Here is a 26053-nt window from a genome sequence, read left to right on the forward strand (position 1 = left end):
ATATCTAATAGACACTTGCTTTCTTTTCTAACTGTTAGAAGAGGATTTTAAAAAATTTTATTACAAGGGGAAAAAAAACTTTTAAATAGACCAACTATCCAAATGTTATTTAGAATAGCTATATGTAGACATAGATTCAGATGTAAATAACTAGCTAAATAAAAACATAAGCTTAATGATACTAAGCTGAATTGGTTTCATTTTCAACTCACTTTAAGTATTATCATTAGAAATAATATTTGTAGCACACTGTTAATATTATACTTATTTTATGATGCTACTGAGCACAAATTTTCTTTTACAGTAATTTTTCATCATATGTATGTCTTCAAAAATCATTATTTACCTTTATTTGGAAAAAAAAAATCCTTCCGTTAAGGACAACACACTTCGAACAGTAAACAAAATCCCTTCCCTCAAAAAGGCTAAGTCAGTCACTACGCTCTGTGTCCCTCTGGGCTGAAATGATGTTAGATTTGCTGAGGTGAGCTGTATATCACAAGTACTCCCAGTGCTGGAAGAGGAAATATTTCATTGCGTGGGGTGGGGGATGGATTTAGAATTACTCTGTACCCACAAATGCTATATTTTATCTTAGGATACATCATTGACATACTCTCTATTTCATCAAATTTCTTACCAGCTTGCCTGTTACCTGCATTCTCTCTTTCAAGTACACGTACACACACACACATACATGCGCGCACGAACGTGCACACGCACATCATTGATAGAAATCACAAAGCCATTTTTTCTTTTTCCTTTTATTCACTCCCAGCAGATCTTTCTTTTTCCTATAAGCTTACCACTTCTACATTTAATGATATGGGTTTTGAGTTTATTATTTAAAGGAATCACATCTTGCTAATTTTTGTATACAAGACACCGGCACATAGTGTCTATACTGAGTAAACAGGCCAAGCTTTGTGAGTTAATTAATAAAATATTTGGTAAGAAAAGGTCCATCAGTATCTTATCCCTTGACCGGACAATGTCAAAACATACAGGATGGAAGGTATCTCATTAATTCAGACCATTTCAAATCAATTTTATTTTGACTTAGGGTCTTGAAATAAAATATCATTATCTTTGACTGGCCATATCAAAAACTGAACCCAGTTGGAAAATATTATATGTCCAAATATTGGTTTAGAGGAAAGTATAGCATTTTTTTGGTAAATTGTTCACACAGAATTTTCCCTATACCAACCACCTATCAAAAACCATCAAAGATGTAAAATATAATTTCTTTCTACAGAAGAACATTTATATTTCCACATTTTATCTATTTCCAATTTAGGTTTTGCTATATACACACATTATCTCATAAAAATTATTATAAGACTTCATTGTTTAGGACTTAAAAGTAACTATTAGGAAAAGTTTTATTTTATATTATTTCAAAAGGAAATTTATACTTGCTTAGTTTAAGAAATTACGTGCATAACTTCCTAAGCAACTTTGATTTTCCTAAACTAACTGCAAGCATTTCTTATTCAATCAACCAATCAATATATATTTATTGACCTGCTCTTTTTACCAAGACTATGAGGTGCTGACTGTTCTAAGATGTTTGACCTTGAATTATTGCTTTGCTGGGGCAGCTGATATATAATAATAATGGCAACACATCTTGTTTCATTTTTATTTACTTATCATTATCTCTTAGTTTTTCTGTTTGATCAGTATTATTTTTCGTACAACTTAAAATTTATAATTCTTTAGGAGTCATAGTTCTTCCTCACTGACTACTAATTCTATGCTCCTTCCATAAGGCATTTTCCCCTTTGCATTCTGCTTTTTCTTCCCAATATTCTTCTGAACACTTAAATTGTGCTTTAGTTATAGATATTTGGTCCTCGATTTGTTCTTGCTTTTTAAGAAAATAATACCTTCCTTAAAAAATGTTAAAGACAGAATCAAATCTTTTTTTGTCTTCCTCACACAATAATTTTGATCTACCCCAAATTATAAAATTTGCTATACCTCATGCTATGGCAGGAGGTAAATCATTATGTTTCCAGATCTCTCCTTGACTGGAAAATCTTAATGCTTTCTCTTTTCTCCTATTTATTCCTGATGCTACAATGATTTCTTCTTAAATTCCAGAAAGGAATTTCTACTTTGTACAATACCACATTCTGTATCCTATAGATCGACTTCTGGTAATCAGGCCTTTGTTTCTCTCTTGTATTCACATTTTTTGTTGTTGTCAATTTCTTCTACTGAAGAAAAGTCTGCATCAGCCTTTTATTTCCTGATTAGAATTCACTTTAAATGTCACTACACAGATAAATCAACATGTGAAGGTGAAAATGACTTGAAGAGCTTTGTCAAGGTAAGTGTTCTTTATCAGACATGGTGGGAGTTTTGAAACCAGAAGGATCCTTAGGGCTTATGGAGTTCAATGACCCTCATGCACTGCAGATGAGGAAACTGAGCCCAGGAAGAGAAGACTTAACATGAACAAATCCTGTTCTCCAAGACGCTTTCTATTTCATAGCACTAATGGAAGCTTTCTAAAAGTGATTTTAAATTTTTAATAGTTGTTTGTTTTTATTTTGGTTTTCCCCAGAAATATCTGGATATGGTGGATTTTATCTTCTCTTTCAAGAGTTTTGTCACTCTTTTCTTCCGGTTCTGTGGGCTAGCTTGTGTTCACTTGACCATGAATCAGCATAAATCACATTCTATCATTTTTTTCTAGTTTTGTTCCTATGCTGCAGAATAAAAGCAAGATAAGATAAAGGGAAACTACTGTAGCTACTGGACTATCCTCTATCGTCTTGTGTAAAAATATCTCTTTCCAGATAAATATATCCCTGCTTTCCCTGAAAAAATAGTTGGAGTCATAAAAAGGTTTACAGGTATTTGCAACACCCACATGACCTGGCATATTGTGCTAAATGCATTTCTGCTGAATTTTGACTTTGGCCATTCATTAAGCCAAGTCATTAACACCTGCATGATTAAAGAAAAGTGTAAACTCAAAAATAGCAAGATGTATCCCTTAGCAGTGTCATGCTGATACCTTAAATTAATTGTTTTGTTTTGTTTTGTTCTTTGGTACATAAGGAAACCAGGAAAATATCCTTTCCTACTCTTTTCCTACCTTTCTAAGTCACCTTACACACATTTTTCATCTGTGTGAGCAGCTCACTGAAGTCATTCTTTATACTACTAGTTACACTTTCAAAGTTAAGTTTAACTTTGTTGTTGTGCTTAGCATAACGGTATCAGCATTGTATATCTTGTCCAAATAAACCTGAGAATGATGACATCTTCCTTCTTTAAAGGCACTCTTGCTATTGAATATACCTTGAGTTTTGATGCAGAAACCATCTTTATGGACCATCATTGTTACTAATCTATTCATTAAAGGAACAATGATCCATAAGCTTCACACTTGCCCAGAAGCAGTCAATAGTTAAACATTTTAAGAAATTGAAAGAACTAAACAAAATAAATAGACTGGAGAGTTTAGAAACATGCTGTGAATCAATGTCTTAGAAACAATTCACTGTGTAAAATTAGTTTAACTCCAAAATTAAAAGGTAATATTTTCACATAGCAATATAACTTCCAATCAAATGGCATGAGAAGATGCATCTTATACTGGTGCTTGGTATACATTTTAGGTAATTTTTTGTTCCTTTATTCATCAACATTGGATATTAATAAAATTTAATTTTCTATAATAGTAATTCTTCAACTTTTTAAAATCAGTTTTAAACAGAGGTCTAGGAATGAAAGACAGCCACAGTTATAAGTATTTGATTTGCTGTGATAGATAAGTGAATAAAATAGATTCTAAAGACTGGAAAACCCCATAATGGACTGGCAATGTCTAGTAGCTCATCAATCAAGCAAATTCAATAAGTTGACCTGATCATGCCCATTTCCCCCGTTAGCTACTAAAACTTTTCAATTTATGCTCATTTTGAGCATAGAACTATATTCAAATACAGTTCTAATGATATTCTTGCTCAACTTCAGAGAAGGCACAGGCCACAAAATTTGCATGTCTTGCAACAGGCAAGAAGTAGAGTTTACGTATTATGAGGCTGGCCTGAATTTCCTCACTGCTGTGATATCATGGATAGTACCAACTCAAAGAATTCATAGAACATGGATGGATACACAGGGAACCAAACCAGGAGCGAATAAGTTAAATGGTTAGTTCATTCAAGGAGCACTCATCAATTGTCTACCAGGCATGTGTCAGTTAAATACAGCTCAAGGAACACTAGCTTGTTTCTTTAAAAGTTCAACTCAAGAAACATTTATTCTATTGGAGAATGAGGATCTGTCCTATATGAAGGACTGACTCTGGGTTAAAAATTAATAAATCAGCAAGTTGTATTACAATGGTTTGCTTTTGTGGAATGATTTGTTTACTTTTTTTTATTTTCCAAATTTTCAATAATGTGTTTATATGGCATTCATAACTTTAAAACTCCTTTACAATTAAGCTGAAATAAAAAGAAATCTACAAAACAGAACAAAAAACCCCAGCAAATATACAAATTTAAAAAATTAAACTCTTATTTCTATTCAAGTCCTTTGCCCATTTGTATCAGGTTATTTGACTTTTTGTTGTTGAGTTGTAGGAGCTCTTTATATATTCTGGATATTAATCATATCAGAGATCTAACATTGTCAAATTCATAGAAGCAAAAAGTAGAATGGTAATTACCAAGTGCTAGAGGGGAGAGGGAAAAGGGGAGCTGTTTGATGGATAACGTTTCAAGTTTGCAAGATGAAGAAATTCTGAAGATCTATTTTACGACAATGTGAATGTATGTTAACACTACTGAATACATTAAAAATGGTAAAAATGTGTTTTTTCCCCAATTTTTAAAAATGCATGAAAATAAAACACTTGTGACAGAATAATAAAATCAGGCTCTGTTTAAAAAGAAACCAGCATCAGGCAAACAAGTTCTATAATGGTAATTCTTCAAAGAACCAAAGTTCACTACTACCAGATGTGTTATTCCTAAACCATTAATAAGAATAAGACTTGCTGGAAATGCATAAGGCTAATATTTCAATTTCAGCAAAAACAACAAAATTCTAATGTCGTAATAAGGTAGGTTTAACTAGTTAATGCTTTTTTTTGAAAAAAAGTTGAGTTTTTTCTGTTAATTTATAGAAATCATCTGAATGCAAAATAAGCAAACAAGGATTCATTTATTTTTATTTGCCCTAGTTTGGTCAAATTGTTGCTAGCATAATGTTTAGGACTAATTTTTAAACCTTAGTGAACCATTTTTATTTTTTCTTTTCTCTCTCTCTCTCTCTTTCAAGGCAAGGTCTTGCTCTGTTACCCAGGCTGGAGTGCAGTGTCAGGATCAGAGCTCACTGCAGCCTTTTACTCCTAGCTTCAAGTGATCCTCCCGCCTGGGCCTCCCAAAGCCTGTTGTTTCCTTTAATGATTTTAAAATGTTATTCTAGTGTTTGGTCTTTGCAAAGCCCTTTAAAACCGCCAACTTCAGCTTGTCCGATTTTGAAATCTCGGCCTGGCTCAGGCTGAGAAATCTCCTAGGTCTTGAACATTATAAATGGGTCCTAGGCTCATTTTGAGGGAGTCCTGGTTTGCACAAACCTGCTGCTGAACTTAGCCGTACTTACAAAAAGCACTTTATTGATCTATTATAATTGATGTATTAAAACAAACATCACCTCCGGTCTGTAAAGCAAAACACATTCTGACTTTGGAGTTGATGTTTGCGACAGCCTCCTAACCTATGGATGTACCCCTCAGGACTGCGTTTCTAGAAAAGCTAGGAGAAGACCCCAGGGCAGGGGAGAGGAGACGGCGAATTGGGAAAGAACTGCGAGGGTAATCACTTCCTCGACAGGGCATGGGGTGTTACGTGAGCCCTGGGATGCGGGACTAGGAGGGAGGGTGAGTCGCCAGCGGAGGCGAGGCCAGAAAGTCAGAGGAAAGAGGGGACGAGAGAGCCACAAAGGCAGAGCGGGAGAAGGCAGGGCGGGCAGCGGGCGCGAGGGAGAGAAAAAGAGGGAGGCGGAGCTGCCCGGGCGGGCGGGGGCGCGGGCGGGAGCGGGCGCGGAGGCGGCGCAGCAGCCCCAGCCCGGCCGGACGTGCGAGGGCCAGGGCCAGGGTGAGCGCCAGACTCCGGGCTGCCCCGGCTCCCGTCGCCGCGCTCAGCTCCCAGCCACCTCACGGCGGCCAGGAGTGCGCGGGAGTTTGCCCTGGAGCGCGGGGAAGTTTCCTCCGAAGCTGCGCTCCTGGAACAGCAGCACCTGCAAGCGCCCGGCAGTGGCCCGCGAGGTAACCGCGCTGGAGCCGGGGCTGGGGCTGGGGGCACTGGAGGGGCAGAGATGACGGGGCACTGCTGGGTACCCGCGCCGGGAGCGGGCTCTGGTGGGCGGGGACGTGCGGCCTCACCTTTCCAGGTGCTTCGCTGCTGGGGATGCGGCAGGCATCTTCCTTTTCCGCTCTCCCCCGCGTCCAGTATTCCAACCCACTTCCCTTCACTTCAGTGGACGGAGGACAGGAGGTGGGAGGCGGGAGCAGGAAGGGATCCTGACTTGGAGGGGGCGCTGGAGAAGGACGGCCGGGTGAACTTGTCAGCTACCTGAGCTGCCTTCCTGCGCCCCAGCGGGGCACCCTGGACTCCGCGATTCCCGAGTCAGACCCCGCTTGGGGCAGGCAGAGGTTGGAAAGAGGACGGCAGGAACAGCCTTCAGTTTCTGCTGCCAGTCTGTCCAGTCCTCCAACGTGTATGTGGCAGAAAGACGAGCATCTCTGCTGCGGGGGTGCCTCCTTTGCGTCAGTCTCAAACTCCGTGACCTGGCTCAGGCTCGGGCGCAGGCTGAGAGCGAGGTGGGAGGGAAGTTAGGGGGACCGGGAGGCCAGGTACTATCGTGGCCAGAGCAGAGGGGTTAGGAGAGGCGATCTGAGGAGGGGGCTGCAAGTGGGTTGGGGAGAGAAGGAATGGTGTGTGTGTTTCTGCTGCTGTTACTTTCACAGCGTTACCTGCTGCCTCTTCTGCCCCATTTGAACATCCTGCCTATCAGCATGTTTCTGTTAGAAGGTGTTATGGTTGATGCCTGTCAGGAGTTATTTCCAACTAAGTTTACAGGTGCTAAGTCTAGAGCTGCAGGCCTTCCTCCTTTCTCTCTCTCGGTCCACCCCCAGCTCCCTCCCACAAACAAACTGTGCCTGAATAATTCCCAGCGTTTTGAAAGCGATGGCAAGTGAATAATATACAATGTGTGTGTGACTTTTTTCTCCCTCTTATGCTATCAGATTCAAATCAAAACGCCGTGGATGCTTAATAGGACTCCCTTTTTGCAGTTTTTCTGATAATTGAGAGTATTACCAATGTTTATTTTTCTTCGCTGTAACCTCAGAATTGCGTTAATCTTTGTGCAATTTTATTTACATTGTTATTATTCCTCTCGGTTTGAAGGCCGTGGGCCTCTTTTCAACTCACATATACACACCCAAATGCAGTGTGACCATATTTAGTATTTATCTGTCTTCTGATTCAGTTGCTGGGCACCTGCTAATTGCAGTACCTAATCATAACACCATATGCCTGCCAACCAACGTGAGGATAAGGTGAATGCTATTGCTTTTCATGGGCAAGAGCACCCTGAACTACCACTTTTTATTATTGCTCAAAGGGTTTAAGAGCTTGAATCAAAGTGAATCAAATTTACAAAGCAATATTACAATTCTACACCATACGATCAAACAGAATATGATTCCTAGGCACTTACAGTTGACTAGTAATTGAGGAAAAATTAAAATCCTCTCATCGTATGGAAAGCATTAAGATTGCACATAGCCAATAAGAAATAGCACACACTAAATGCCCCCAGAAAATGAGAAGAATGTTCCTTCTACCTCATTTGGTTTTTATCTCCTTCATTACAGTACCGTCCTCCAGAAAATGAGCACCTTGCATATAGATGTTGGTATGTACTAACTAAACACTGTATTTTTTAATACAGAGGCTTGGTGATAGTCCAAAAACATAAATGTTTTAAATCATTACCAACCATCTGTTCTCTCCCACTCACTTACAGCACAATGTTTTATTTTCACAGGTATCAAAACGTACTTACTCATTTCATACATTCCCATGACTATCCTGAAAGCTGTAATGGTATCCAGTGTTGACCCAAGTTCAGTAACTGTTGTGTTTGGCTTATTACACCATAAGCTCTGCTTCTTTTATTTTCAGTGAAAGAAGACATTCTAAAAGTTTCAAAGCACTTGGCCAAGGCTGGTGTATACTCCAGTAAAAATCTGATTGCTTCCCCCCACCCCAACCTTTTTGTTACCAGAGAGAAGCTGGAAATTAGTGCAGCTGCAGGGCCCTCCTGATGACCTTCTTTTCCTTTCTTCCTGGTCACAAGGGTAGCATTTGATGCTCTGAAGCAGGGCATTAAACAGCCCCATGACTTCAGAAACCTTGGGTGGTTTCCAGGAGAGTGTCACATCTTCCAAGGAAGAATTCACAAAATAAGAGACTAACTTACTTTTACAAACTCCAAATTCAATAAACCTAAGAAACACACACTGTTTCCCACATCAGTATTGCATATGAATAGCATAGGAGGTGAGATAGGTAATGAATAACATGTTTACCTGTATAGTGTTCTTTGTATTTGAATTTGGGAATCTGGATGAGTTGGGATGTAATCAGCAGATAGATTCACACTCTTTGTTTTGTTGGTGTCATCAGTAAAGCAAGATTTGAGATATTCAGTTCCCTATCCAAGAAAGGCTTCCCATTTAAGGGTGTTTGCTCTAATTAGAACTTCAATATTAGGGTATGTTATCATTCAAAATTTAGTTACATAGTAAATCCTTTGTTCCTTTAGCATAGCCAGCACATCAGGAAAATTCTTTTCACTCAAACACAGGCGCAATGTCCCAAAGCATTTTTGTATATTTTGAGGAAAAAGATAGTGATGATTTCACACTTTGTAAATAATTGATATGTACTTGAAGATTATCAGGAACCAAGAAAAAGGGGGGTATTATCACCAGCTATACTATTCTATACTGCTCTTTGCCTTGAAAGCGTTAAGATTCTCCTAACTTAGAAGAATGGCTTTCGACAGAATAAACCCAAACTACAGATAATTTAGAAAGTAAAGTTGCCTTTAAAAATATAGTCTAATTAAAACCTTTGGATATTACATAAGAACATGTTACATCTTATTTTTCTGTATACTAAAAATGAATTATTGAGGAGAAACAGTTTCACCATGTATAGTAAGTACTGTGAATTATTCATGTTAATGAGAGAAGTAGAGGCAAAGATAATGTAAAATCATGGTTATTTAAAAAGTCATTTGTGTTTGCCTTTGGAATGTATTGCATGTTTGGTTTAAAAAAGATTTTCATTGTTATTGCGGGCAAGTTGCCTTTCTAATAATTTTCTTGTGTTTAGGTTAATTTTTAAATGAGCTTTCATACCTCAAATACCAAAACCCATTTGTGGGGAGGTGGGGAAAATGGGCAGACTGCCCAGAAATGAGCTGGGTGGCAGAAGTAAGCAAACCTGGTATGAAAACTTTGCAGGAGTTTATATGTCATTCAAATAAAGATGCTAAAGACTTGATTGTATACCTGTTTAATGAATATGTTAAGGATTAGATATGTTCCTAGCAAAAATAAAAGTCTTATAGTCAAAGTTTGAGAAATTCAATCCCACTTGACGTGTAACAGGTGGTCAGTATTTTTTAAAAAGTGATAATGGTTTCTCCTGAAAACCAAGTAAGAATGTATTAATGTATGCATCTTACTATTAATGCACTGCATTTCTAAGTGTTTTCCTAAAGCATATGTATGTGTTTGGCGTTAAATGGCATTCCTAGGCCTTATATATTAGTATGTCCTTTCCAAGAGAAGGAATAGCAAGAAGCCATCTAAATAAGGGATATGGTCCATTTGATCTTTGTACCTATGCGCCAAATCAAAAACACATTTCATCAAAGAGAACCTCTCAATTATTGTTACAGTGGACCAAGCTAGATAAAATAGTTGAAGTTCAGCAAGACTGCCAATTTAACAGATTTCTATTGTGTTTTTCAAAAGCTCTAGGGCAAAATTGGTGGTAAGTTACTTGAGCAAGAAGCTGATTCATACCATAGCATTAAACATCTTATTTATAGTCAGTTTTTAGTTGGACATAGATTTTGTTGAATTGTTAGTTCTGTGGACTGTTAGAATTTAGAAAACCTCTGTGTGGAAGGTTAGAACTGCCAAAAATATATGACGGGAAAAGCAGATCATTTTTATTTCAGATATTCACAGCCAAACTGTAACTTTTGCAAAGTAAGGAGAATGGTGATAGAAAAGTAGATGTGCCCTTCAGAATAGAGACGATGTTCTCATCATAAATGTGCTCACTACATGAAGTGTAGGGATGCTTTTTTTTAAGGAAACGTTTTCATTTTTTATAAGGCATGGCATTTCTTAAAGACTTGACTAGACTGAATATTTTAAAAGAAATATTGTGGTTGGAAATATAATTGAGACCCACAGGATACATTTTATATACATTTATTAAAGGAATCCGTTTCTTCTTATCAGTGCCTAAGTCTTAGGATCAAGATTATGCATTTTTTAATAGAGCTGGAAAGAACCTTAAAAGTAATTTATTCCTGTGTCCTCATTTTACAGTTGCAGACATAATGGGGACCTACAGTGATCATGATGAACTGCTAAAGGTCACACTGGCAGTGGCAGAGCAGAAACTAGAAACCTGGTCTCCTGACTCCTCATCCAGCTACCTCTTAGAAAGTTAGATTGGTTAGGTAGGGGAGTTAACTCTTTCTGGCCATCACGGTATCAACTAATAATGTGATAGTCATGGAATGAAGCAGTACAGAGGTAAATGTAGAAGGCTTGTGATTTGCTGTCTTCTCTTATACACTGAGTAGCCATCATGGACCAGACTTTGATCCTTGACTCTCTTAGACTCTGTCCTCTTTTTTAAAAACAAATATTTTGTTACTCCCTTATTATCCTCAAAAGCCATTTATAAATAATTACAGAATAAAGTTGTAATTTTAAAAAGGTAGTAAAAGTAATGTGTAATAAAATGTGTATTTCACTACTAATGCTTGGGGATAACTTTACTAGACATAGTAAAGTCAGCGCTTGTATGAATATATGATGAATAAGGTTGAATTTAAGACAAATAAAACATCAGAAGACATCCCGTGCAAGAAGTGCACGAAAGTGAAAGAAGGAGGGATAGACTTAAACTAGTGTTGAGAAACTAACAACCCAGACTTATTTGTATGTGAAAACCGGAAGAAGGAAGTTAATGGTATAGGGAAAATTTGCCAAGTCAAATGTAGACTCTTGGAGTGGAGAAAATTTTAAAGTATGATATTTTGCAAATGAGAGAGTAAATACCATTGATATGATCCACTAAAATCCCAAAATTACTTTCTGGAACATTTCCATGTTGTTACTAATGTGAATTCTATTTCAAGAGATGCAGGTTACTCACTGTATTGTCAATAAGTAAAATACTTCGAAAATAAAAATTACTGATTTGGTGCTGAGTTGGTCTTAAGTTTAATTTCTATCAACATTATAGTCTATCAATTCTAGAGTTAGAAGGTAGAGTACATGAAATAATTAAACTATTATTGTAAATTGCTTGGCTTTTGGTGAGAACGTAAATAAAATTCTTAATTATAATTATGTACCAGATTCTACAGTATGATATTCATAACATTTAGTTCAATAGGATGCATAAATTTTATATGGAATATTTTTAGAAAAACTCATTAAATTGTACTGCCTCCCCCTATATACACTAAAAGCCAATAGCACACCACCACTACCACCACCGATAATTTGTGACCACCCTGAACATACCCAGTCCTACCTAAAATATTTTGTAGGAGTGTTACTTGCCATTATGAGAGCCATAGAGCTAGATAACCAAGATTTTTATGTAGGCATGGATTATTTTCCGTGCCCCTACCTATCTATCTTTACTTCTTTTAAGTAGAACCATGCCATTTGTTCACTGATCCCCTGGCTCTAATGGACCAGAGCCATAGACCTCACTGTCCTCAAGCAGGTCATGTTCTAATCTTTTTCTGTCACTGTCACCTTTATAAAAATTCACTTATTCTGGTTCTTATTTCTCTTAGGAATCTATCTTTTCTGGGTGACACTAAGTGGTGACCAACTGAAGTACATGCTGGATAATATTTTAGTTGTCTTAGGCCTTAACTTTGCTTAAATGTTTATCTCCATAAAGCACTGAAAGTTTTCATATATATATGTATATACACACATACATATGTATATACACACATATACATGTATATATAGAGACAGACATTATCACATACATGTATGCATGTATGTATATGTATATATGTGCATATTTATGAAAGCATATATGTATACACACATAATTTTAGGCTTTGAGAAAACAGGAAAGGAGATATTAAGGCTTATATTTTTAATGCTCTTGAAACATGCTTATGCAAAAAAGAACTGCACTAGTCTAATACTGGAAGTTATACCATAAAACATCGTGCTATGAAGTATGCTTATAGTAAAGGCCCAAAAGCTATTACCAACCCAAATAAACTGCTATATTAGAATTTTGTTATATTGTTTGTGATAGATGCATCCTGTGCTACCATATTAGAAGTTGAGGGGAAGGGGTGTGGTCAATTTTGTCTGTTGCGGAGGTATTTAATCTTACAGAAGTAAGAAAGTAAGAAGTCTACTGGACTGTAACTTAAGATCTGCTCTTGAAAATGAAGAGTTAATATGAAATGTCATTTGAGTATTAGTTACACCATCTTGTATTTATCAAATTGTGAGATATTTTTTCTTAGATTACTTCCCAGTCAGGATGCACCTTACATGTTTTTAGGCCGTTTTATATCTTATTCTTTTTAAAGAAAGAAGCTTTTTAATGTAAGCACAGCACTTGAGATAGAAGTCAATAATATGTGTGTGAATAACCAATTGCTTTGACACAATCACAAAATTCTCTACATAGAAGGGATGTTTTACCTAATCAAGAGAGGCAGCTTTCCCTACAAAGAGGATGCAGCAATTGTACAGAACACAATTTGATCTGTGATTGTTTTCTGTGTATTGTTCATTCTTACTGAAAGCTTCTTGGTCTATTGAATTGCCCAACATTCAACCTCAGACTGACCCCTAACTTTATTTGGTCTGCTTTTGTTACAATTTCTAATGTGAGTATAGTGGTGCAATGGGGATTCAGAGAAGATGAAATTGAGGTTGTTGGATTTGGGAGGCGATAAGGAAAATAAGGTGTTTCATTTGAACAGCACAAAGATCTATATAGGCAGTGAAATTTTATTGGAATATCTGCCTTTTACTCTGCTTTTTATTTTTGTATGGAATAGAGGGAAAGAATGTGAAAGTAAAACACTCCTTCCTCTTTGTACTGTTAACTCTGCTATACAAGAGAAAACCTTCTTTGTCAGAATAAACATATATGACACATTCCAGTCCCATTGTTCAGAGAGCCTCCTTTTACTATAGTACTTCAATGCTACCCTAAACTGAACTCTATAACACTAAAGAATATGGTTAAGAAAAGGAAAAATATACCCAGCTAATGTGGTAAAATTCAGAAGCCTCTGTTAGATATATGTGAAAATGGGAAAACCAAATAAGACAACACTGTTGATTCAAATGAAGAATGTGATACTTGTCCATTAATTTCAGTACCAAGAAGCCCAAAATTCCACTTAGTTTTGTGGTCATTTCTATTGCTTTCTTTTTTTTTTTTCTTTTCACAGATGGAATTAAAATGGTGACCTATAGGTCCTGCTTACTTTAAGCAAATATAGTCTGTAAGGATTTAGATAAAATAATGATGTTCATTATATACTTTAATGAATACATTTTAAAATTAAATCGGCACAGTTTTAAAGAAATGATCATCTAAATTAATTTAGTTTTTTTACAGGATTCTTTGACAGTAGATTAGAAAGAGGGTAATTTTTCCCCCAAAAGATCAATTTCTCAGGTTATTTAAAAAAATACTTAGGTGTTAGTGACATTTTTTGGACAAAAAGCAGTAAATATCAACACCCTTTTACCTTCTAACATTTGTACTCTATTTTCAATTAGGAATTTTTATTATCAGAGAATGAGATTTTATTACTCCAGCAGGGCTGGCATTCAGCTGGATGCACTGGTATAGTCTTACTGGTTATTTGTAGCTGGAGTCCAAATTGTGCTGATTGTTAAATAATTTAAATACTAATCCTCCTCTTGCATGATCACTTTTGTAACTTCAGCCTATAAATACACCACTTGCTACTTGCTAAAAGTCTAGCAAATTCATTTTTTCAGATTTTGCAGATCAGGGAATTAGAACAGCATTTAGAATAGAAATGAATTTAAAAGTCACTGAAATCCCAGGTGCCAGAGCTTGTTCATCTAATACCTCAAACCTTTGATTCACCTTGGGGTTTCTCAACATACATATACCAAGTACTATCCAGTAAGAATGCCATGAGATTATTGATATATATTTAATGCAGAGCACTCTATAAAACAGTCACAGCTCAGAAAGTCCCTCTACATTGCCCACTTGTAGATACAGCTCATATACCTGGCATTTCTTCTCGTCTATCTTAAACATGAAATGAAACATGTCAAAATCAAACTCCTGATCTCTGTTCATCTCACCTCAAAGGAGCAGGGTTCCCATAGTCCGATCTGGTTTTAATCTTGATATTACTTCTCCTTCAATTCCATTACCAAGGCTTTGATTTTGACTTCCAAAATTTATTACAAAAATCTACCTCTGCCATCACACAAGTGTAAGGTTTCACCATCCTTTGTGTAGAAAACAACAATGTCTCCATGACTGATCTCCTGGCATTGTTCCCCACCCCAAATTCATCCTCCAATGGGATACCAGATATTATATTTGCATTCAAAATGCAAATATGGTAACTGTCACCTTCCAACCACAGAACCACTTAAATAACTACCATTGCTTTGCTTAAGATAAAGACCAACGCTTATCACCTGATTTTTGCAGCCCAGCAAGGACAGCCTCCTCCACTTCTATCTCTTTGGATGCTCCCATTCTTCCCTCAGCTTCAGCTGGCTGGCTTTCTTCAAGCTGCCTTAACATTCCAGCTCTCTCCCATCCCCCCATCCCCTAAAACCACAATCTCAGGCATTCCCTAGTTAACTCTTAGTTAACACTTTGAAAATATCAACTCAAATGTCACTTCCTCAAATGAACCATCTCTTATCCCTAAATTGAATTAAATCCCTTTATAAAATACATATAAGTATATACACATTTATGTATCTGCATCCATTGCACTTAGAAGAGTGGCAAATTCATATTTATTTGTATAATTATTTAATTAACCACTAAGATAGGGATCCATCTGGTTTTGATGGTCCTTGTATTCCTAACAAATACTACAATGCCTGCTTCAGAGAGGAAGTGTAATAAATATTTGTTGAATAAATGTTGAGTGAACATCTCTAACTCTCCATGTACAAAGCTATACACATATACCACATGCAAACACACACACATATCCACCCTCACATTCCAATAAAAAATACGTAAATAAGTAAATGAAAGAAAGTTTGTAAGCTATGATGCCCCCACTTTTTTCTTTGTGACCTCTTCAAATATCATACTCCTCATTCTTCTATTTCTCTTTCCTCTCCATAATTTAGATGTGGTTTGGGTGGTGCTACATTTACTTAGAAAGTATGGCAGTTCTGTTGAATTTCTTACACCCCCCAAAATAAACAAATGTCCAGGCATGCCTTTATATTATTTCCTCTGACATGTGAAATCCCTTGATAATTTCAGGAATTTTAAAAGGCTTCACTTTATGGGGGTTTTATGCTCTGCTGTTTGTATACATTTTGGCATTAAGAAGTGGTCTAAGATTTTACCATACTGAAGAAAATGAAAATCCTCTGAAAGTTACCTATTCATATGGCCCCCATATGAAAATCAGGAAGTTTATCTTATTATCAAAATTAAAATAAGAAAAATGTGAAATTGAAAAAGTAATATAAAAATCTGTTATAAATTAATGGTTTATATTTTTAAGAATTGCACAAAAGATTCAAACAAGGTATCAAATAGCTAAGGAAGACATGTATCATACTGACGGGCACTTACTATGTTTTAGATACTATGCTAACGTTTCTGACTAAATTCAAAATGTTGCATTAAAACTGAGTTGGGTTAGTACTGTTTTTACTTAAAGCCTTCTAGCTTCAACTAGTTTAGGGGAAACTCTTGAACATTTTGTCTCAGAAAGCAAGGAATTGCTCAAAAACAAATGAGGGCACATTAGAAGGACATAGCCAGATTTAAAAGACTCTCCCTGGTCAAATTTGGAATCTTTTGTACATAAGGGTAATAATGGATGTAATGGATTAGAGCACATTGAGTAAGAAAAGTATCCATGAACCCAGAGTGTGTGAATGCACAGATTGGGTGGAGAGAAGGAAAAGCTCTGTTTCACTGAAGAATACAAGCTGATAATGAAAAGAAAGAATAGAATAATAGAGCCAGATTTTTGCAACCACCACGACAAGAATAAAAAAAAATCATCCGCCATTGGGTGAATGGTTGGTGGGGACAGGATATTCACATTATCTCTACGTGTCACCCCACAGATTGCTTATTAATTGTAAAGGGGAGACGTCCCTTTATAGTTGGTGTCTGACAGATACCAGCTAATCAAATGATCAGACTTCACATTACTAGAAGTAGTACAAACTGAAATCATGTATTTTTTTTTTATGATACATAAAGAATGACACAAAAGTCTCTTCTGAAGTAATCTGCTAAAAATGTTAAACCTGAGTCTAATCACAAGGAAACAATCAGGCAAATCCAAACTGGTAGATTTTCTTCACTACAACTAACATGGACACTTCAAAAATGTCAAAAATGTCAGTGTGATTAACAAAGCCTGAAATATTGTTCAAGATTAAAGGAGACTAGAAGACCTGGCAACTAATTGCAAGACATCCATCCTTCTTGATTAGATTCTGGATGAAAAAAAAAATCTATAAAGGATAATATTGGGACAATGGAAGGAATGTGAATTTGGGCTATAGCTCATATAACAGTATTACATCCCTGTTCAATTTCTTGAGTGTGATCATCATATTGAGGTTATATAGAAGAATGTGTCTTTAGGGACAGGATATATTTGAAAGTATTTAGAAGTGAAATCTCATATCTGCAACTTTCAAATGGTTCAGCAAAAAGAAATGTTTTAAGTGTAGGAAAGGGAGAAATAGGCAAATAATTATGACAAAATGTTAATAATTTTTACATCTAGATAAAGATTATATACCATTTGTTATATTGTTAATTTTCTGTAGGCTAGACATTTTTCAAAATAAAAATTAGAAAAAATATCCTATGATTTTAAGTTAACTATCCAAAGGATGAAATAATTTTTATATAGTCAAGTGAACTTAAATGTTTGAAAGTTGATTAATTAACAGTGTCTTCTCTAAAGTATCTAAATGTCTTCATTCAACATTCTATAATAATTCCATAATTTATATTTAAACACTAAAGAAAAAGTTATCCTTAGAAGAATATGTTTCAGGCAATATAGGAGGCAATACGTAATATGATATATCAGTATATATTAGATAAAATAATTTTTTTCATTTTTCCAGTTATATATGAGAACTTTTCAACGTGAGAAATTTTAAAGGGAAATGAATTCTCTATGGCAATATGTGTTTTATTCTTCCATGTCTTTCCTAAACATTGGTGCTCGCCTACAAAGTATGAGATTACTGATGATTTTCACTAAAATGTCTACAACCTAGCAGAATGCAGTTGCAGTGTAGAATAGATCTGGCCAGGGCCACAGTGAGATTTAGGATCCTGTGTGATTCTCAACTCTGCAACTTCAGGAAGACTGGCAAGCACCGTTAGTGCTAATGTATTAGAAGCAGATACTTACAGCCCAATAACACAGGTATACAAATATCAGAAGACAAAGCTCTCGATTTAGTCAAAAAATATCCATTGAGTTCAGGTTCTATGAGAGGCACAAAGTAAATGAGGTTAAATAAAAATATTTACAAATTTGTAAATAAAAGTTTATTTCTTCAGGAAAATTTTAACTTCAAACTAAATGTTTTAAATATTCCTCATACTGTAAAAGCATATGATATGATATAATATTTCTAATCAGGTCCCTGTAGGAATACTTTGCGTGGTGCTAAGATAATATTTAAGGCTCCTTCAGATATGTATGGTAACTTGATCAGAGCAAGTGGAGTGGTGCCTTTTGGTATATGATAAAAAGAAAACATGTAGATCTTCTTATATCTTAACATATAATATATCATGTATCTTAATGTACAATATAATAAACCAAAGATAAGAATATGGATAGTTATTTCCCCTCATATTTCATATAGTAAGTTGGCAAGTTATTATAAATAATAGCAAAGAGGGAGAGTTTCTTGTTTCTGAAAAATCAGAACTGGTCTCTTGATAACGCCAGCCTACACTATCCCGAGGTTAAAATTCACTATGATGGAATCTCCTTATTAAAAAAATTACAGGTCATCTTCAGCTTATATTGAGACAAATATTCGTAATCAGTTTAAACTTGATATTGTTTTAATAAGAAGAAAATAGTAACAAATTGTTGTGGAGATGGAGCATGTTCTTAAGAAGTACTGATTATCTTAAAATAAAGGTAATAATATAAGAGCTTTGCTCTTACACCCTTATCCCCCTCCCACTCCCATGCTACTCATATTTATATCAGTGGTAAGACAAAGGACACTCATACCACTAAGAAATTCAACACCCAAGAAAACTGGGTAAAATCGCATTTAGTTATCTTATTAAACTGTTAATACATTTTAATTTCACATATTTTTAAAAAGTTCCAAGACTATGAATAACATAAGTTAAAAGTTGTTTGAATTTATAGCAGTATGAAAGGTGGACTTCCATACAGAATTTGACATTAAAAGAAAACAGCTATGCAAACAGTTTGTGTAGGTAATTATTAGCTGGAAGCTATTTGTACTCTAAGTTTATTGAATATACAAATATGATAATAAGACTTTGCACAAATAGAACCTTTTGATAATAAATCCATATAAAAGACTGTGCCTTGGGGAATAAGTCTAGATGCTATATTTGAATTCCCTGCAAACAGAATGCAGACCTCTAGACCAAGTACATAACCATTTTTCATTCATGATATTTAATAGGTCATTTTACCTAAAGTCTCAGAAAGGACAAGTAAAACAATAGAGAATGAAGCTGTTTTATTTGTGCATGTATTAAAACATTGCAATCACAGAAGAAACAGCAAAGTAGAACTATAAAACCTGTCTTCAGAAATAAGCAAAATTACACTGAAAATCATAATTATTGGAAGTAAATAAATACCTAATCATTACCTGACAAGTATTCCTGATATTGCATATAGAACTCAATGATTAACTGTTTGTTTTGTTTTGTGTTTTGCCTTTTGTGGTATTTACTGATCAGTTTAGAAAAAACACTTTCATGGTAAAATGTAAAACAACCACGTTCTCTTTATGAACCTTGTACATTTACAATACTTCATAGGACTGTACGCTTCCCACTAAGTCAGTTTTACTAAGAAAATAAAAATGAAATATAGAATCTTTCAATTTCCTTTCCTCATTTTAGATTTTGGTTACATTTTTATTATGTTTCGTATTTTCGCATTTAAATGTAATCAGTGCACAAAACCAGTCTTTTCACTCCTCTTTCTCCAAGTTACTTCAGTTTATTTTGTGAATAAATAGATTTCATGGAAGGAGTTTCTTCTAGGAAGACTCATATAATGCTACCTCCTGCGTTCTTTTGTGCCTAATCCATGTCCTCTCCATGCCCACCCTTTCCTCTTGCCTGAGCCTCTAGTCCATAAGCCATTTTTTGATTGTTTTCCATTCTTGAAGGGGGCTAATGATGTGGAGGTGTTGTACACAGGGAGCCTGCAGCTCCAGTGTGGGTCTTGTTTAGAATATCCTCTGTCACCAAGTTAATTTCACTTACCCTCAAGTTGGAAACATGCAAAGCCCTTAACACTGTGTTGTGATTTCGTAGTCATGGCCTTTTTTCTGTTTTCTCCCACAGTATCCTCATCTGGGAGACCACTACATAGCTAATAAAAATGGTAGGAGAGTGTGCTATTTTCTTCAGCCTGACGTCCCCAATTATTCTTAGTTTCAGCAGGAAAACATACACCTTCCTTATAACCTATTTATGTCCCAGTGTTCCGGTAAGATTTGCTGGACAGCCTTTTGGGACTACAATGTTATTTGTACAAAAATCTATATCCAGCTCAAGATTTGAGGGTAGATGTGTCGATTCTTGTTCTCTTCTCTTTTCCCTCCAGATTTTACACAATTTAGCAGGTATGCTTGACAGTTGGTTGTTTTTATACTTTGTATTTTTGTTTTCTTTTTTTTCAAAAAAAGGAGATAGAGTAAAAAAGCCTTTACTTCATCAATAGCAGAAGTTTCAGAGTTCTGGTTGCCACTTTTTTGCATTAAATATTTTATGTAATGTTTAAGGTAAAATCACATATATTGATAATTTAAAGAATAATGATAAATAGCCATGTATTCACTATCACACTAAAGGGAAAGAATTTTTCTAGTATCTTTGAAGTGTCCTACTTTTGTCAGGGGAGATTCACTGCTTAATCAGGGGAGATTTGACTAACCAAATATTTCAGGCATTTAATACAATAAAGGCCTGTTTCACACTCATGACACAATTCCGTGAGGATCACTGGAGATATTCTGCTCCATGAAGTCATTCAGGGATCTGGGTTACTTCCATTTAGCAATTCTGCCACCTTTCACTGCCTCAAAGTCAAGCCCTGGTTCCTTTCCAGATGAAATAAAGAGAGAGAATGTGAGAATTTTATAGGCTGTTTTAAGGGACCAGGCCTTGAAGACATGTGTATGACTTCTGCTCATATCCCACCTATTGCAAGGGGAAATCGAATAAGGAAAATAAAAGGGAATTTATCATTGTCTCAGCATACCTTCTGTGTTCTCCTCTCATTCTCTCTCTTCAAGAGGTAACCAGCCTCCTGATTTTTGTGTTAAGGGTTCCCCTGTTTTGCATATGTACCTGCCTCAAGCAAATCTTATTTAGTTTTACCTGTCTTTGACTTTTATAAAAATGGACTCATACTGCTGATATATGTTGCTTGGGTTTGTTTTACTTCTTGCTGCTTAAAAGAATATATGTTTTCTACATTTTGGAAATAGTATACTATGTGTGTCCATTACATAAAGTTTTTAAGTCTGTTATTCAAATATTCTTATTTTCTTGCTAATTTTGTCTGAATGCTCTATCAAATACTGAAAGAAGTACATTTTAAAAATGTTGATGGATTTATCCATTTCTTATAGTTCTATCAATTTTTGCCTTATATTTTTGATGCCATGTTATTAGGTGCATATAAGTTTAGAATTATATTTCTAGTAAATTTAATTTTGCAATCAAAGTGTAGTGATCATCTATATGCTTATGACTCCTAAATTTATATATTCAGCCTAGACCTCTCCTTTGAGCTTGAATTAGTTTTCTGTTGCTGTGTGAGAAATTACTGTAAATTTAGCAACTTAAAACAACATGTGTATATCATGTCGGTTTCTATGAGTTAAGAGTATGGGGACAACCTAAGTGGATTCTCTGCTGAGAATATCACAAGCCTACGATCAAACTGTTGACTGGATTTTATTCTTATTGGAAACTCAGAGTTACATTCCATGCTTGAACTTGTGGGCAGAATGTTGTGTTTTGCGGCTGTAGAACTGAGGGCCTCAATTCCTAGAGGACACCCCTCTCCATAGGAAGTTCAAAATGTAGTTTTTTGCTTCTTCAAGACCAGCAGGAGATCATTTCTAGCTTCAGGGAAGTCCTGGCCCCTCTTTGAAATGGCTAAACTGATTAGGCCAACCTCACCCAGGGTAATCTCCCTTTACATTGACTCAGAGTCAACTTATTAAGAACATTAATTATTTCTGCAAAATTTCTTTACTTTTTTTCATGTGCTGTTCATTAGAAGTGAATTACAGGTCTTGTTTGCATTCAAGAGGAAGGGATTATAGAGGGCTATTGAGGTTTCTCTCATAATTCTATCTACCACAAAGACATTGTCTTACATATTCAACTCCCTGCGTGATACCTCTACTTGGTTTTCTCATTAATATCTAAAATTCAACAAGATCAAAACTGAACTCTTGATTTACTCCTTCAAAAATTCACCTATATTGTAAATGTCATCTCAAAAAATAATTTCAAATTCTGTCACTTCTCTTCATCTCTACTGGTATTACCCTGGCCAGGTCATCATCATTATCTGTATTTGTAGATTATAACAGCCTCCTTCCTAATTAGCTTCTTTATTTCTCAGTGTATTCCTCCTACAGCAACAGAAATGACCATAAAACACAGGTATAGGCCAGGCACGGTGGCTCATGCTTCTAATCCCAGCACTTTGTGAGGCCAAGGCAGACAGACCACAAGGTCAGGAGATCGAGACCATCCTGGCTAACACAGTGAAACCTCGTTTCTACTAAAAATACCAAAAAAAAAAAAAAAAAAAAAAATTAGCTGGGCATGATGGCGGGCGCCTGTAGTCCCAGCTACCTGGGAGGCTGAGGCAGTGAGACTCCCACTCAAAAACAAACAAACAAACAAAAAAAAACAAAAAACACATAGGTATAATCTTTTCACTCCTCTGATTATAACCATTCAACGCCAACGCCTATCTGTTTCCCTTTAGAATTGCCCTCACGGACTTGATAGACTTTTGGCCTATCTTTCTAAGCTCATTCTAGACAACTTTGCTTTCATTCATGAAGCTCCAGCCATACTGTCTTACAGTCTTATTTCAGTTCTTAGGATGCATTAAGTTCTTTTCTGTTTCAGAGCATTTTCTTTTTTCTTTCTTTCTTTTTCTTTTTAGACGGATTCTAGCTCTGTCACCCAGGCTGGAGGGCAGTGGGGCGATCTCCGCTCACTGCAAGCTCTGTCTCCCGGGTTCACCCCATTCTTCTGCCTCAGCCTCCTGAGTAGATGGGACTACAGGTGCCCACCACCACGCCCGGCTAATTTTTTATATTTTTAGTAGAGAAGGGGTTTTGCTATGTTAGCCAGGATGGTCTCGATCTCCTGACCTCATGATCTGCCCGCCTCGGCCTCCCAAAGTGCTGGGATTACAGGTGTGAGCCACCACGCCCGGCCTCAGAGCATTTTCATAGGGGATTCACTATTTGGAAAACTCTCTTCCTTCACTACAGCTTTGCACATGATTAGATCCTTCCCATACTTCAGATCGCAGCTTAGATATCACCTTAAAGATAATTCCTCTGACCAAAATGTCCAAAGAAGTCTCCTATGCCCTTTACCCAATATTCTCTACCTTACTTCTTGATGTTAGCACTTGTCGCACTTTATAATCATATGTTCAATTTGTTATAACTTCTTTCTTTTCTCCTGCTCACTTTTGTATCCCAATACGTAAACACTGCCTGTGTAATAGATCCTCAAAATATATTTGATGAATGACAACTATAGTATTGCTGTTATCAGACTCCCAGAAGACGTTCTGGGGACATCGGCCTTGAGCCATTTGTTTTAGGACTGAGAATCAGAAAGGAAGAAAGTTCTATGACAGATGTAGTGGAGAACAAAAACAAATTGATGGATATGGAGATGGGCATCAAGGGCCCAGGAGTCAGTACACCAGAAGGAGGCTTTATGTCAGGGCAGTTGGACATAGGTTGCAGAGGTATAGTGACTACTTTATGGAGAACCTAGAAAGGCAGACATAAGAGTTTTCCACTTTGAATAAGGATCTTGATGGCTTTTTAGGTAAAGAATTAAAAATAAGCCACTCTGACAAATTGACTAGGGTGAGTTAAAAGCATCTGAAAAGCAGCAGGTGCAAAAAGATCACTCTGACCTTTCTTCTGTTTCTCAAAAGCAGGAGATGAAATTCCTAAGAGAAAGATGTCCTTCCTTTACCAGAAGGAAAGCGTCACTCTTACCATCATCAAGAACAAGAAGTTGAGGCCCAGGAAAATCTGTGCAAACAAACTTAGACTAATCCTTATGCTCCTAGCCATTTCTCCACTGAATTAAGGAATCTACCCCTAGCTCCTTTGCCTTGTCACATTTTCCTAATGTCCTACTCTTTGTCTAATTCAGTACATATGTTCATCACTGACTACATCTTTGGGTCTTCATTTCCCTATGAAGGCTCCTGTGCCACATAAAACTTATATTAAATAAATGTGTATGTTTTTCTCCTGTTGATCTGTCTTAGGCAAATTTAATTATTAGGTCCATCTGAAAAAGAAAAAAGCCCTAAAACAGTAGAGGAAAAAATTTTTCCTCCCCTACATAGGCAAATGAAAAATAGTTAAAAAGCAATGTTTAAGAAAGATTAATGAAGCACCATTATTTGTGTTGAACTGAAGAGACTATCTAGAGATAGATCATCTACCCGAGAGTCTTTTTGTTTTTTTATTCAATAAATATTTCTGTTCCACTCACTATATCTAAGGCACTGTCCTTGTCATGGAGGATTCTATGAGCATCATTTCAAAGATAAGTTCTAAAGAACAAACAGAGATCAGCCCAAGGTTGGTGTAGGATCTTAAAAAGAAAGGAGAGAGTGTTCATGTGTCCAGAGACAAAAAAAAGAATGCAGATAGTTCTTAAGAATTTAAATAGTTTAGTTTTGCTGGAGAGTAGAGTTTGAGGGAGAGGTATGAATGATAAAATTGACGAAGTGATCAACAGCTAGATCAGGAAGAACGTTGTTTGTGATCATAAGAAATTTGGACAAATTAAGAAGTGTGAGAAATGGTGGAATATACAAACGAAATAGTAGGCATTTAGAAATATGAGACCAGAACAGATGAGTTATTGGAACTGGAAATATAGATTGAGGTTTCCTGTTTGCGAAGTTAGATCATTTTTTTGGAGGACTAAACAGAGAAGAGAAAGAAGGGTAGAACTCCAAGACAGAAGAAAAAGGGATGAGATTGTTAAAGGTTGAAAAAGCAAAGATCACCACTATGGAAGCCAGGATTGTGAAACCTTTCACAATAGTCTGCAGGTAAAATGTCACAAAGGGATCAGAAATTCAGAAGATAAATTTTGTGATAGCAAGGACTTGTAGCTAGCCATTGAAAAAGGAAGTTCTATGTGGCTGTGGTATTTCAGTGTGGATATCCACTTTTGTAAGTACTTAGATGTGGGTTAATGATGTAAAACTATTTGCCAGTGTTAGAAAATACAAGGTTTTCTTAAAATAGTAGCACTAGGTTACTTAGGTTATCATTTATTTAATCAACCCCTTTTGTAACTAATAACAAGTTAGCTCATTTAAAACTAATTTTTGATACATTTCATAATTTTGGCATCACTACAGAAGTTTTATTAGCAGAGGACACAAACAATGTAATTTGGAGACAGACAAGCCTATGTTTGGATTCTGGCTCTGCTGGTTATGAGTCATGTGAACTTTTATATGTGGTGCTTTTATCTCTCAACAATATCTATATTGGAACTTGATATTTTAGTTTTAGGCTTTATCTACTGACTTCCCACCATGGGAGGAGAGGATTTAGTCATTTTTCCTTCTTCATTCAGCCATACATGTATCTCCTGGTCCGTCCAACCCTCCTATTCTTCCATTATAGTGATGCCATTTTTTTTAGAGTCAGTGCTTTCATTATCATGACTGTGTAAACGTTATCCATGATTTATCTGTGCAGCTTCATCTAATTTTTTTTCCTTTTCTGCATTTTCTATTTTCCCTGAAGTTAATAGCATCTTACTCTTTCATATGCTCAAAGTTCTAAGTTTGTATCACTTATCCAAGCAAGCTCTTCATCATTGTCCAAATATTCTGTCTAGATTTTAAGACAAACGGGCCGGGCGCGGTGGCTCAAGCCTGTAATCCCAGCACTTTGGGA

At 36.1% G+C, this 26053-nt stretch overlaps 1 protein-coding gene and 1 long non-coding RNA gene across 2 annotated transcripts in view; one reads left to right on the plus strand and one right to left on the minus strand.

Moving 5' to 3' along the window:
• Nucleotides 1-748: 748 nt before the first annotated feature.
• The window catches only part of LOC117064030, a 280930-nt gene continuing 255625 nt past the window's right edge, over nt 749-26053 (minus strand). The window contains exon 3 of the long non-coding RNA XR_004429227.1: nt 749-2720. This is a non-coding gene — a long non-coding RNA (uncharacterized LOC117064030). The remainder of the gene's footprint in view (nt 2721-26053) is intronic.
• Nucleotides 6027-26053, plus strand: part of CHST9 (carbohydrate sulfotransferase 9) — a 284816-nt gene continuing 264789 nt past the window's right edge. The window contains exon 1 of the mRNA XM_033178073.1: nt 6027-6298. The gene's annotated coding sequence lies outside the window, so the exon portion shown is untranslated. The remainder of the gene's footprint in view (nt 6299-26053) is intronic.

This window comes from Trachypithecus francoisi, unplaced genomic scaffold (genome assembly GCF_009764315.1).
Source record: "Trachypithecus francoisi isolate TF-2019V2 unplaced genomic scaffold, Tfra_2.0 Lachesis_group19, whole genome shotgun sequence".
NCBI lineage: Eukaryota > Metazoa > Chordata > Mammalia > Primates > Cercopithecidae > Trachypithecus > Trachypithecus francoisi.